Source organism: Rhinopithecus roxellana, chromosome 7 (assembly GCF_007565055.1).
Source record: "Rhinopithecus roxellana isolate Shanxi Qingling chromosome 7, ASM756505v1, whole genome shotgun sequence".
In the NCBI taxonomy this organism is placed as follows: Eukaryota; Metazoa; Chordata; class Mammalia; order Primates; family Cercopithecidae; genus Rhinopithecus; species Rhinopithecus roxellana.
In genome coordinates this window covers 20460190-20475356 of record NC_044555.1, presented here as the reverse complement: position 1 = coordinate 20475356, position 15167 = coordinate 20460190, and positions in this window count along the sequence as shown.

Here is a 15167-nt window from a genome sequence, read left to right as displayed (position 1 = left end):
AGAGACTTAGACTCCCACACAATAATAATGGGAGACTTTAACACCTCACTGTCAATATTAGACAGATCAACAAGACAGAAAATTAACAAGGATATTCAGGACTTGAACTCAGCTGTGGAAAAAACGGACCTAATAGACATCTACAGAACTCTCCACTCCAAATCAACAAAATACACATTCTTCTCAGCACCACATTGCACTTATTCTAAAATTGACCACATAATTGGAAGTAAAATACTCCTCAGCAAATGCAAAAGAACAGAAATCATAACAGTCTCTCAGACCACAGTGCAATTAAATTAGAACTCAGAATTAAGACTCACTCAAAACTGCAAAACTACATGGAAACTGAACAACCTGCTCTGGGTAAATAATGAAATTAAGTCAAAAATAAATAAATTATTTGAAACCAATATGAACAAAGTCACAATGTACCCGAATCTCTGGAACACAGCTAAAGCAGTGTTTAGACAGAAATTTACAGCACTAAATGCCCACAGGAGAAAGCAGGAAAGATCTAACATTGACACCCTAACATCACAATTAAAACAATGAGAGAACCAAGAGCAAACAAATACAAAAGCTGGAAGAATACAAGAAATAACTAAGGTCAGAGCAGAACTGAAAGAGAGAGATATGAAAAACCCTTGAAAAAATCAATGAATTCAAGAGCTGGCTTTTTGGAAAAGATTAACAAAATAGATAGACCACTAGGTAGACTAATAAAGAAGAAAAGAGAGAAGAATCAAATAGACAAAATGAAAAAAAGATAAAGGGGATATCACCACTGATCCCACAGAAATACAAACTACCATCAGAGAATACTACAAACAACTCTATGAAAATAAACTGAAAAATCAAGAAGAAATGGATAAATTCCTGGACACACACACCCTGCCAAGACTAAACAAGGAAGAAGTCGAATTCCTGAATAGACGAACAACAAATTGGTCTATTGAGGCAGTAAATAATAGCCTACAAACCAAAAAAAAAAAAAAAAAAAAAAAAAGCCCAGGACCAGATGGATTCACAGCCAAATTCTATCCCAGGTACAGAAAGAAGCTGGTATTTCATTCCTTCTGAACCTATTCCAAGCAACAGAAAAAGAGGGAATCCTCCCTAACTCATTATATGAGGCCAGCATCATCCTGATACCAAAACCTGGCAGAGACACAATGAAAAAAGGAAATTGCAGGCCAATACGCCTGATGAACATCGATGCAAAAATCCTCAATAAAATACTGGCAAACCAAATCTAGCAGCACATCAAAAAGCTTATCCACCACAATCAAGTTGAGTTCATCCCTGGGATGCAAGGCTGGTTCAACATATGCAAATCAATAAGTATAATCCATCACATAAACAGAACCAATGACAAAAACCACAAGATTACCTCGATAGATGCAGAAAAGACCTTCAATAAAATTCAACAGCCCTTCATGTTAAAAAAACTCTCAATAAATTAGGTATTAATGGAACGTATCTCAAAATAATACGAACTATTTATGACAAACCCACAGCCAATATCTCACTGAATGGGCAAAGGCTGAAAGCATTCCCTTTGAAAACCAGCACAAGACAAGGATGTGCTCTCTCACCACTCCGATTCAATATAGTATTGGAAGTTCTGGCCGGGGCAATCAGGCAAGAGAAAGAAATAAAGGTATTCAAATAGGAAGAGAGAAAGCCAAATTGTCTATGTTTGCTGATGGCATGACTATATATTTAGAAGACCCCATCGTCTCAGCCAAAGAACTCCTTAAGCTGATAAGCAACTTCAGTAAAGTCTCAGGTTACAAAATCAATGTGCAAAAATCACACGCATTTGTATACACCAATAACAGACAGAGAGCCAAATCATGAGTGAACTCCCATTCACAATTGCTACAAAGATAATAAAATACCTAGGAATCCAACTTACAAGGGATATGAAGGACCTCTTCAAGGAGAATTACAAACCACTGCTCAACAAAATAAAAGAGGACACAAACCCATGGAAGAACATTACATTCTCATGGATAGGAAGAATCAATATCGTGAAAATGGCCACACTGCCCAAGGTAACTTATAGATTCAATGCCATCAGCATCAAGCTACCAATGACTTTCTTCATAGAAATAGAAAAAAAACTCTTTAAATTTCACATGGAACGAAAAAGAGCCCATATAGTCAACACAATCCTAAGCAAAAAAAAAAAAAAAAAGCTGGAGGCATCACGCTACCTGATTTCAAACTATACAAGGCTACAGTAACCAAAACACCATGGCACTGGCATCAAAACAGATATATAGACCAATGGAACAGACACAGAGGCCTCAGAAATAACACCACACATCTACAACCATCTGATCTTTGACAAACCTGACAAAAACAAACAATAGGGATAGGATTCCCCATTTAATAAATGGTGTTGGGAAAACTGGATAGCCATATGCAGAAAACTGAAACTGGACTCCTTCCTTATACCCTATACAAAAATTAACTCAAGATGGATTTAAGACTTAAATGTAAGACCTAAACCCATAAAAACCCTAGAAGAAATCCTAGGCAAGACCATTCAGGACATAGGCATTGGCAAAGACTTCATGACTAAAACACCAAAGGCAATGGCAACAAAAGCCAAAACTGACAAATGGGATCTAATTCAATGAAAGAGCTTCTGCACAGCAAAAGAAACTATCATGAGAGTAAACAGGCAACCTACAGAATGGGAGAAAATTTTTGCCATCTATCCATCTGACAAACGGCTAATATCCAAAATCTACACAGAATGCAAACCAATTTACAAGAAAAACACAAACAAACAACCCCATGAAAAACTGGACGAATGATATGAACACATATACACCATGGAATGGAATACTATGCAGACATAAAAAAGGATGAGTTCATGTTCTTTGCAGGGACATGGATGAAACAGGAAACCATCTTTCTCAGGAAACTAATACAGGAACAGAAAACCAAAAACCAAATACCACATGTTCTCACTCATAAGTGGGAGTTTAACAATGAGAACACATGGACACAGGGAGGGGACCATCACAGACTGGGGTCTGTCAGGGGGTGGAGGGCTAGGGGAGGGATAGCATTAGGAGAAATACCTAAAGTAGGTGATGGGTTGATGGGTGCAGCAAACCACTATGGCACGTGTATACCTATGTCACAAACCTGCATATTCTGCACATGTATCCCAGAACTTAAAGTATAATTAAAAGAAAAAAAAAAAAAAAAAGAAAAGGGAAAGTGTTGAGAAACTCAGCAGAAAATCTAGACAATCTTAACCAAATGGTCAAGGTTAACATCTCCAGTAATAAGTCATGTAAATATCATATACCCCCTAATAAGACATGATGAGAAGGACAAGTCACCTCCGTGGTATTCTCACCCAAAATCCATAATGTCAGTCTAATTATAATTAGACTTAGTGCATTTACATTCTTCAAAATATTAGAACACTAACATTAAAAGATGTCACGGTCATAAAAGATCGCAAAACTGTCACAGAGCAGAGGAGACTAAGGAGACATGAAGACTCAATACAATCTGTATTCTATATTGGATTCCAAAAGAGTAAAAGAGGCATTAATGGAAATATTGAGAAAACTCAAATAAAAGATGTAGTTTAGGTAGCAGTATTGTATTATATCAATGTTCACTGTTTAGTTTTGACAAATGTATCATAGTTAAGAAAATTAGTGAAAGATATATATATATAGAAACTCTCTGTTGTATCCTTTGCAACTTTTCTTAGTATAGACAATCCACAGGCTGGGGAAAATATTTACAACACACATAATCAGAAAATAGTACACAAAATATATTAAAAATTCCAAATCAGTAAGAGAAAAACCAAAAATAACAATAAAAACGCAAATGAATGAACAGACCTTTCAAAGAAATGAATCTGAATGACCAATCAACCTTCAAAATGATCCACAATCTTTTAGAAAGGAAATATGAATTAAAGCTACACATTACCATTTTATACTCCCTAGACTGGAAAATTAGTAAGTCTGACATCTTATAATTCTAAATAACAATAGATACAGGGAAACAGGAACTACATAGTTAATGGCTGAGGTGAGGAGGGTGGGGGTTGAACTCCAAACTGTAACATCTACACTAAAGAGCCAACCCTGGTAAAGTTGAAAATGTGTATACACCATGTCTCAAGTCTGCTTCTAGATCTCTGCCCTAGAAAAACTCTCACATATGTGCAGAAGGAGAAAGAAACACATACAAGACACTCATCGCAGCATTATGCATGATAGAAGAGAAAGAGAGGACAGACAGATTTGGATTTTTCATTGTCACAACGGAGGAGTTGCTACTGGTATATAGTGGGTAGAGGCCAGGGATACTGCTAAACATCTTACAATGGACAAGACAGCCTTCCAGAGGAAAAAAATATCTTGCTTAAAACACGAATAATGCCAAAACTGAGAAATCTACACTTATCACAAGAGTATATAGGTATAATTGTTTACTAACCCAAGAAAATATTTCCACTGGATTCTAAAATCTCTTCCAGATCACTTTTATAATCAAGAAGTGTTGGTTAGACCGCATAATTTGTACTTTCATCCTATTTATCCTACTGTCTGCTTTTTACTTCAGTTTATTCATAATTTTGCATTGGCATTTCTACAGACCCCCTTTCTCTGTAGGAAATTTTATTCCACTTTCTACAAATCACCTTTTTTTTAGTTGTTTACCATTTATTATTATTATTATTATAGGCAATGCTGTAATAAAATCTTGTACATACTAGCATACATTTCTTTGACAATTTTCTTTTCTTTTTTTTATCATACTTTAACTTCTAGGGTAAATGTGCATATAGTGCAGGTTTGTTACATATGTATACATGTGCCGTGTTGGTGTGCTGCACCCATCAACTCGTCAGCACCCATCAATTCATCATTTATATCATGTATAACTCCCCAATGCAATCCCTCCCCCTTCCCCCATCCCCATGATAGGCCCCAGTGTGTGATGTTCCCCTTCCCGAGCCCAAGAGATCTCATTGTTCAGTTCCCACCTATGAGTGAGAACATGCGGTGTTTGGTTTTCTTTTCTTGTGATAGTTTGCTAAGAATGATGGTTTCCAGCTGCATCCATGTCCCTACAAAGGAGGCAAACTCATCCTTTTTTATGGCTGCATAGTATTCCATGGTGTATATGTGACACATTTTCTTAATCCAGTCTGTCACAGATGGGCATTTGGGTTGATTCCAAGTCTGTGCTATTGTGAATAGTGCTGCAATAAACATACGTGTGCATGTGTCTTTGTAGTAGAATAATTTATAATCCTTTGGGTACATACCCAGTAGTGGGATGGCTGGGTCATATGGTACATCTAGTTCTAGATCCTTGAGGAATTGCCATATTGTTTTCCAAAATAGTTGAACTAGTTTACAATCCCACCAACAGTGGAAAAGTGTTCCTATTTCTCCACATCCTCTCCAACACCTGTTGTTTCCTGACTTTTTAATGATTGCCATTCTAACTGCTGTGAAATGGTATCTCATTGTGGTTTTGATTTGCATTTCTCTGATGGCCAGTGATGAGGAGCATTTTTTCATGTGTCTGTTGGCTGTATGAATGTCTTCTTTTGCAAAACGTCTGTTCATATAATTTGCTCACTTTTTGATGGGGTTTTTAATTTTTTTCTTGTATATTTGTTTGAGTTCTTTGTAGATTCTGGATATTAGCCCTTTCTCAGAGGAGTAGATTGCAAAAATTTTCTCCCATTCTGTAGGTTGCTTGTTCACTCTGATGGTAATTTCTCTTGCTGTGCAGAAGCTTTTTAGTCTAATCAGATCCCATTTGTCAATTTTGGCTTTTGCTGCCGTTGCTTTTGGTGTTTTAGACATGAACTCCTTGCCATGCCTCTGTCCTGAATGGTACTACCTAGATTTTCTTCTAGGGTTTCTATGGTATTAGGTCTAACATTTAAGTCTCTAATCCATCTTGAATTAATCTTCGTATAAGGAGTAAGGAAAGGATCCAGTTTCAGCTTTTTACTTATGGCTAGCCAATTTTCCCAGCACCATTTATTCAATAGGGAATCCTTTCCCCATTTCTTGTTTCTCTCAGATTTGTCAAAGATCAGATGGCTGTAGATGTGTGGTATTATTTCTGAGGACTCTGTTCTGTTCCATTGGTCTATATCTCTGTTTTGGTACCAGTACCATGCTGTTTTGGTTACTGTAGCCTTGTAGTATAGTTTGAAGTCAGGTAGCGTGACGCCTCCATCTTTGTCCTTTTGACTTAGGATTGTCTTGGCAATGCAGGCTCTTTTTTGGTTCCATATGAACATTAAAGCAGTTTTTTCCAATTCTGTGAAGAAACTCATTGGTAGCTTGATGGGAATGGCATTGAATCTATAAATAACCTTGGGCAGTATGGCCATTTTCCCGATATTGATTCTTCCTATCCATGAGCATGGCATGTTCTTCCATTTGTTTGTGTCCTCTTTGATTTCACTGAGCAGTGGTTTGTAGTTCTTCTTGAAGAGGTCCTTTCCATCCCTTGTAAGTTGGATTCCTAGGTATTTTATTCTCTTTGAAGCAATTGTGAATGGAAGTTCATTCATGATTTAGCTCTCTGTTTCTCTGTTGCTGGTGTATAAGAATGCTTGTGATTTTTGCACATTAATTTTGTATCCTGAGACTTTACTGAAGTTTCTTATCAGCTTAAGGAGATATTGGGCTGAGACAATGGGGTTTTCTAAATATACAATCATGTCATCTGCAAACAGGGACAATTTGACTTCTTCTTTTCCTAACTGAATACCCTTGATTACTTTCTCTTGCCTGATTGCCCTAGCCAGAACTCCCAACATTATGTTGAATAGGAGTGGTGAGAGAGGGCATCCCTGTCTTGTGCCAGTTTTCAAAGGGAATTTTTCCAGTTTTTGCCCATTCAGTATGATATTAGCTGTGGGTTTGTCATAAGTAGCTCTTATTATTTTGAGGTACATTCCATCAATACCAAATCTATTGAGCGTTTTTAGCATGAAGGGCCATTGAATTTTGTCAAAAGCCTTTTCTGCATCTATTGAGATAATCATGTGGTTCTTGTCTTTGGTGCTGTTTATATGCTGGATTACGTTTATTGATTTGCGAATGTTGAACCAGACTTGCATCCCAGGGATGAAGCCCACTTGATCATGGTGGATAAGCTTTTTGATGTGCTGCTGAATCCGGTTTGCCAGTATTTTATTGAGGATTTATGCATCGATATTCATCAGGGATATTGGTCTAAAATTCTCTTTTTTTGTTGTGTCTCTGCCAGGCTTTGGTATCAGGATGATGTTGGCCTCATCAAATGAGTTAGGGAGGATTCCCTCTTTTTCTATTGATTGGAATAGTTTCAGAAGGAATGGTACCAGCTCCTCCTTGTACCTCTGGTAGAATTCAGCTGTGAATCCATCTGGTCCTGGACTTTTTTTGGTGGCTAGGCTATTAAGTATTGCCTCAATTTCAGAGCCTGCTACTGCTCTATTCAGGGATTCAACTTCTTCCTGGTTTAATCTTGGAAGAGTGTAAGTGTCCAGGAAATTATCCATTTCTTCTGTATTTTCTAGCTGATTTGCGTAGAGGTGTTTATAGTATTCTCTGATGGTAGTTTGTATTTCTGTGGGGTCGGTGGTGTTATCCCCTTTATCATTTTTTATTTCATCTATTTGATTCCTCTCTCTTTTCTTCTTTATTAGTCTTGCTAGCGGTCTGTCAATTTTGTTGATCTTTTCAAAAAACGAACTCCTGGATTCATTGATTTTTTGGAGGGATTTTGTGTCTCTATCTCCTTCAGTTCTGCTCTGATCTTAGTTACTATTTCTTGCCTTCTGCTAGCTTTTGAATGTGTTTGTTCTTGCCTCCGTAGTTCTTTTTAATTGTGATGTTAGAGTGTCAATTTTAGTTCTTTCCTGCTTTCTCTTGTGGGCATTTAGTGCTATAAATTTCCCTCTACACACTGCTTTAAATGTGTCCCAGAGATTTTGGTATGTTGTATCTTTGTTCTCATTGGTTTCAAAGAACATCTTTATTTCTGCCTTCATTTCGTGATTTACCCAGTTTTCATTCAGGAGCAGGTTGTTCAGTTTCCATGTAGTTGAGCGGTTTTGATTGAGTTTCTTAGTCCTGAGTTCTAGTTTGATTGCACTGTGGTCTGAGAGACAGTTTGTTATAATTTCTGTTCTTTTACATTTGCTGAGGAGTGCTTTACTTCCAATTATGTGGTCAATTTTGGAATAAGTGCGATGTGGTGCTGAGAAGAATGTATATTCTGTTGATTTGGGGTGGAGAGTTCTATAGATGTCTATTAGGTCCGCTTGGTGCAGAGATGAGTTCCATTCCTGGATATCCTTGTTAACTTTCTGTCTCATTGATCTGTCTAATGTTGACAGTGGAGTGTTGAAGTCTCCCATTATTATTGTATGGGAGTCTAAGTCTCTTTGTAAGTCTCTAAGGACTTGCTTTATGTATCTGGGTGCTCCTGTATTCGGTGCATATATATTTAGGATAGTTAGCTCTTCCTGTTGAATTGATCCCTTTACCATTATGTAATGGCCTTCTTTGTCTCTTTTGATATTTGATGCTTTAAAGTCTGTTTTATCAGAGACTAGGATTGCAACCCCTGCTTTTTTTTGTTTTCCATTTCCTTGGTAGATCTTCCTCCATTCCTTTATTTTGAGCCTATGTATGTCTCTGCATGTGAGATGGGTCTCCTGAATACAGCAGACTGATGGGTCTTGACTCTTTATCCAGTTTGCCAGTCTGTGTCTTTTAATTGGAGCATTTAGTCTATTTACATTTAAGGTTAATATTGTTATGTGTGAACTTGATCCTGCCATTATGATATTAACTGGTTATTTTGCTCGTTAGTTGATGCAGTTTCTTCCTAGCCTCGATGGTCTTTACATTTTGGCATGTTTTTGCAATGGCTGGTACCGGTTTTTCCTTTCCATGTTTAGGGCTTCCTTCAGGGTCTCTTGTAAGGCAGGCCTGGTGGTGACAAAATCTCTAAGCATTTGCTTATCTGTAAAGGATTTTATTTCTCCTTCACTTATGAAACTTAGTTTGGCTGGATATGAAATTCTGGGTTTAAAATTCTTTTCTTTAAGAACGTTGAATATTGGCCCCCACTCTCTTCTGGCTTGTAGAGTTTCTGCCGAGAGATCTGCTTTTAGTCTGATGGGCTTCCCTTTGTGGGTAACCCGACGTTTCTCTCTGGCTGCCCTTCAGATTTTTTCCTTCATTTCAACTTTGGTGAATCTGGCAATTATGTGTCTTGGAGTTGCTCTTCTGGAGGAGTATCTTTGTGGCATTCTCTGTATTTCCTGAATTTGAATGTTGGCCTGCCCTACTAGGTTGGGGAAGTTCTCCTGGATGATATCCTGAAGAGTGTTTTCCAACTTGGTTCCATTTTCCCCCTCACTTTCAGGCACCCCAATCAGACGTAGATTTGGTCTTTTTACATACTCCCATACTTCTTGCAGGCTTTGTTCATTTCTTTTTCTTCTTTTTTCTTTTGGTTTCTCTTCTCACTTCATTTCATTCATTTGATCCTCAATCACTGATACTCTTTCTTCCAGTTGATTGAGTCGGTTACTGAAGCTTGTGCATTTGTCACGTATTTCTCGTGTCATGGTTTTCATCTCTGTCATTTCGTTTATAACCTTCTCTGCATTAATTAGTCTAGCTGTCAATTCTTCCACTCTTTTTTCAAGATTTTTAGTTTCTTTGCGCTGTGTACGTATTTCCTCCTTTAGCTCTGATAAGTTTGATGGACTGAAGCCTTCTTCTCTCATCTCCTCAAAGTCATTCTCTTACCAGCTTTGATCCGTTGCTGGCGATGGGCTGCACTCCTTTGCAGGGTAGACACGCTCTCATTTTTTGAATTTCCAGCTTTTCTGCCCTGCTTTTTCCCCATCTTTGTGGTTTTATCTGCCTCTGGTCTTTGATGATGGTGACGTACTGATGGGGTTTTGGTATAGGTGTCCTTCCTGTTTGATAGTTTTCTTTCTGACAGTCAGGACCCTCAACTGTAGGTCTGTTGGAGATTGCTTGACGTCCGCTCCAGACCCTGTTTCCTTGGGTATCAGCAGCAGAGGTTGTAGAAGATAGAACAGCGAGTGCACCTGTCTGATTCTTACTTTGGAAGCTTCCTCTCAGGGGTGTACTCCACCCTGTGAGGTGTGGGGTGTCAGACTGCCCCTAGTGGGGGATGTCTCCCAGTTAGGCTACTCAGGGGTCAGGGACCCACTTGAGGAGGCAGTCTGTCCCTTCTCAGATCTCAACCTCCGTGTTGGGAGATCCACTGCTCTCTGCAAAGCTGTCAGACAGAGTCGTTTGTGTCTGCAGAGGTTCCGCTGCTTTTTTGCTGTTGTTATTTATCTGTGCCCTGTCCTCAGAGGTGGAGTCTACAGAGACAGGCAGGCTTCCTTGAGCTGCTGTGAGCTCCACCCAGTTCGAGCTTCCCAGCGGCTTTTTTTACCTACTTAAGCCTCAGCAATGGCGGGTGCCCCTCCCCCAGCCTCGCTGCTGCCTTGCGGTTAGATCGCAGACTGCTGTGTTAGCAGTGAGGGAGGCTCCGTGGGCGTGGGACCCTCCCGGCCAGGTGTGGGATATATTCTCCTGGTGTGCCCGTTTGCTTAAAGCGCAGTATTGGGGTGGGAGTTACCTGATTCTCCAGGTGTTGTGTGTCTCAAGTCCCCTGGCTAGGAAAAGGGATTCCCTTCCCCCTTGCACTTCCCAGGTGAGGCAATGCCTCGCCCTGCTTCAGCTCTCGCTGGTCAGGCTGCAGCAGCTGACCAGCACCGATTGTCCGGCACTCCCCAGTGAGATGACCCCAGTACCTTAGTTGAAAATGCAGAAATCACTGGTCTTCTGTGTCGCTCGCGCTGGGTACAACTCACTCTTTTCTTAGGTTTGTGTATCACTATCTCTGAGCATGTGATCTTGCTTTGGAAGGTTCAAGTGAAGTATAATGCAAATTTGATTAATTAAATATCTAGTCTCTTTGGCCCTTGAGTTACCAAAAAAAAATGGGCTGCTTAATTATAAAGTTCACTCCGTGTTCCTAAAATTGCAAAAGTGCTGTATTTATTCAGTCAAGTTTTAGTAGTCTTCCTGACTACACTAACAGTAGGCTAAGGATATTTTTTAAAGGTATCATACAGTATATTTTAGCTTAAAACCCTAAGGCTTGATCCCAACTGTTGGCCCCCATATGTAAAGTAAATTATCATATTCCCAACAAATAAGAATGTAAATATATAAGAGAATGAATGGAAAGTGGGAAATTGAGTGTGTAAGTAAATACACAGACTAGTGTAATCAGGAAGTCTACTAAAAATTGACTCTGAATAAATAAAGCATTTTTGCAATTTTAGAAACATGGAGAGTACTTTATAATTAAGCAGCCCAGTTCCTATCTGTAAATACACAGATAGGAAGCATGGAAAGACAGGGAGATATATGGAAAGACAGGGAGATGTCATAGATTTACAAAGACGATCTTGGTTCAGCTCCCTAGTGCCTACTGCTTTTTTCCTCTAAAGTTTCCTCAGACTCATAGGATTTGAATAGGGTGCATCCTGAAGGGCATGTGTCACAAGTATGCAAAATACTTTTTACAGCCTGTCCTTATCTCTAACTATTCAGGCAGCAGAATCTGTGCTTCATCCAAACTTGTCTACTCAGAGGTTAAACATCATGACCACAAATATTAACAACTTTCTACTAAGTGTCAGACCATGTACTAGGCACCAAGAATATGATGCTAAAATAACTAAAGGAGTATAATTGGATTGTTTATAACACAAAGGATAATGCTTGATAGGATGAATACCCTATTTTCCATGATGTGAGTATTATGTATTACATGTCTGTACCAAAATATCTCATGTACCCCATAAATATATACACCTACTATGTACCCACAAGAATTTTAAAATGTTTTTAAAAGGCAGACATATTTCCTGTCTTCAGGGAACTTATAGTCTAGCAGGCTGACTTTAGACCATCCCCCGTCCCCACAAAAATTGCCAATCTCTCCTTTCTGCCCTTGATAAAATTTCATCTTCAAAAATGTAGCTCAAGCTTTTCCACCTCCTTGAGGTCTTTTCCAACCATCTTGTCCACTATAATTGGTCTTAAATCTGGATTCCTGGAGCACCAGGTATCTTCCCTTCATGTTGTGCATTCTTCACTGCCTTGTATACCTATTTCTTTATGGGCCTCACCCACCCCATTGAACCATAAATATGTTTACAGCACAGATCAAGCCATACTCATCCCTTACTCTAGTGCTTGGCATGGTGCCTGGCATGTAGTAAATGCAACAGATGGCATTGTTGCTGCTGCTCCTAGTTAAGACAGTATAATATGTAGTGTGTGTGCATGTGTGTGTGTGTGTGTGCACTCATGTGTAGTGACAGATAGAAATCCATGGCCTTTCATACATTTGCACCCTGACATGTATTGCCCCCTTACCCTTTTGTCTGGTTAATACATAGGCTTCTTTCAAAAACAAGTGAAATGTTACCTACTTTCCGAACTAAACTGTTAGCTCCTTGACAGCAGGGGCCATAGTTTATTTACGGTAGAACCCTTGGAGTACAAAAGTTGCTAAATGACATGAAACCACCAGGTCGGGTGCAGTGGCTCATGCCTGTAATCCCAACACTTTGGGAGGCTGAAGCAGGCAGATCACCTGAGGTCAGCAGTTCGAGACCAGCCTAGCCAACATGGGGAAACCCCGTCTATACTAAAAATACAAAAAAAAAAAAAAAAAAAAAAAAAAAAATTAGCCGGGTGTGGTGCCAGGTGCCTGTAATTCCAGCTAGTAGTAAGGCTGAGGCAGGAGAATCAATTGAGCCTGGGAGGCGGGGGTTGCAGTGAGCCGAGATGGTGCCACTGAGCTCCAGCCTGGGAGACAGTGCGAGACTCCCTCACAAAAAAAGGAAAAAAAAAAAAAAAAAAAAAAAAAAAAAACAAACCACCAATCCTTCACATAAATAACAGGAGAGACTTCAGTCAGTTTGTTCCACTAGAAAAATTGCTGACACTGATTTTCACATGTGCTTTCACCAGATTCTTTTTGTTTGTGTTACAAAATCCCCAGGCATTTGAGTATCAAATGAAGTAAAATATGAAAGTATCTGGCATTAAGTAGATGCTCCATAAAAGCCCTCTTCCTCTATGTTCATTCATTGCATGAACAAATATTGACTGCCTAACATGTAACATGCCCTATTTTATGCTCTGGAAAAAAAAAATGCATCAAACAATAACAAACAAAAATCCAAGCCTTCATGAACCTTACATTCCAGTAAGGGGAAATAGGCAATAAACAAAATAAATACATAATGGTAGGACAGTATCACATTTAAGAATAAAAATGAAGCAGGCAATAAAAATTAATTAAGAATGTCAGGGCATGGTGGCTCACGCCTGTAATCTCACCACTTTGGAAAGCCGAGGCGGGTGGGTCACGAGGTCAGGAGATCGAGACCATCCTGGCTAACATGGTGAAACACCGTCTCTACTAAAAAAAAAAAAAAAAAATTAGCTGAGCATGGTGGTGGGCACCTGTAGTCCCAGCTACTTGGGAGGCTGAGGCAGGAGAATGGCGCGAACCTGGGAGGCAGAGCTTGCAGTGAGCTGAGATCGTGCCACTGCACTCCAGCCTGGGTGACAGAGTAAGACTCCTCTCAAAAAAAAAAAAAAAAAAAAGAATATTAGGGGTCAGTGGGGCTGAATTATTGTGTATAGAATAGTCAAGGAAGGTTTCTCTGAAGAGACAATATTTAAATAGAAATTTGAATGAAGACAGGGAGTCAGCCATGAAAATATCTGGGGTAAAGGGAAGAGTGTTAAGAGTAGCGTAAAAGTGAATACAAAAGTCTTGTGGCAGGCATGTGCTTAGCATGATTAAGGAACATCAAGAAGGGCTTTTATAGATCAGACCATAAGTATTTGCTGAATCCAAACCCATTTACACACTATACATGAATGTTCTATGATATACAGATATATATCTATATACATACACACACATACACACACACACACACACATATATACACATACACACACATATATATTTGTGGATATCTAAGTGTTATGGGTTAAATTGTGCCCTACCAAAAGATATGTTGAAGTATTAACCCTTGGCACCTGTGAATGAGGTTTATGAGAATTTTATACCGACAGAAACACTTCCAGTCTGGGCTGAAAAAGACAGAGATGAGGAAAACGCAGGAAGAATAATTTCTTGTTTTCTTTAGTTAGCTTTTTTTTTTCTTAATTTCCAACATTTATTTGAAGTCCAGAGGTACATGTGCAGGACACGCAGGTTTCTTACATAGGTAAATGTGTGCCATGGTGGCTTGCTGCACAGACCATCCCATCACCTACGTATTAAGTCCAGGATCCATTAGATATTCTTCCTGATGGTCTCTCTCCTCCTACCCTTCACCTTCTGACATGCCCTAATGTGTGTTATTCCCCACCCCCACCCATGTGTCCAGGTGTTCTCATCATTCAGCTCCCACTTACAAGTGAGAACATGTGGTATTTGATTTTCTTTTTTTGTGTTAATTTGCTGAGGATAATGGCTTCCAACTCCATCCATGTCCCTGCAAAGGATGTGATCTTATTCCTTTTTATAGCTGCATAGTATTCCATGGTGTATCTGTACCACATTTTCTTTATCCAGTCTATCATTGATGGGCACTTAGGTTGATTCCATGTCTTTGCTATTGTGAATAGCGCTGCAATGAACATATGCATACATAAATCTTTATAAAATAATGATTTCTGTTTCTCTGGGTATATACCCAGTAATGGGATTGCTGAATCAAATAGTATTTCTGCCTCTACGTCTTTGAGGAATCTCCACACTGTCTTCCACAATGGTTGAACTAATATACACTCCCACCAACAGTGCAAAATAATTTCATTTTCTCCAAAATCTCACCAGCATCTGTTGTTTTTGGACTTTTTAATAATAGGCATCCTAACTGGTGTGAGATGGTATCTCATTGTGGTTTCGATTTCCATTTCTCTAATGATCAGTGATATTGAGCTTTTTTTCATATGTTTGTTGGCCACATGTATACTGTCTTTTGAGAAGTGTCTGTTCATGGCCTTTGC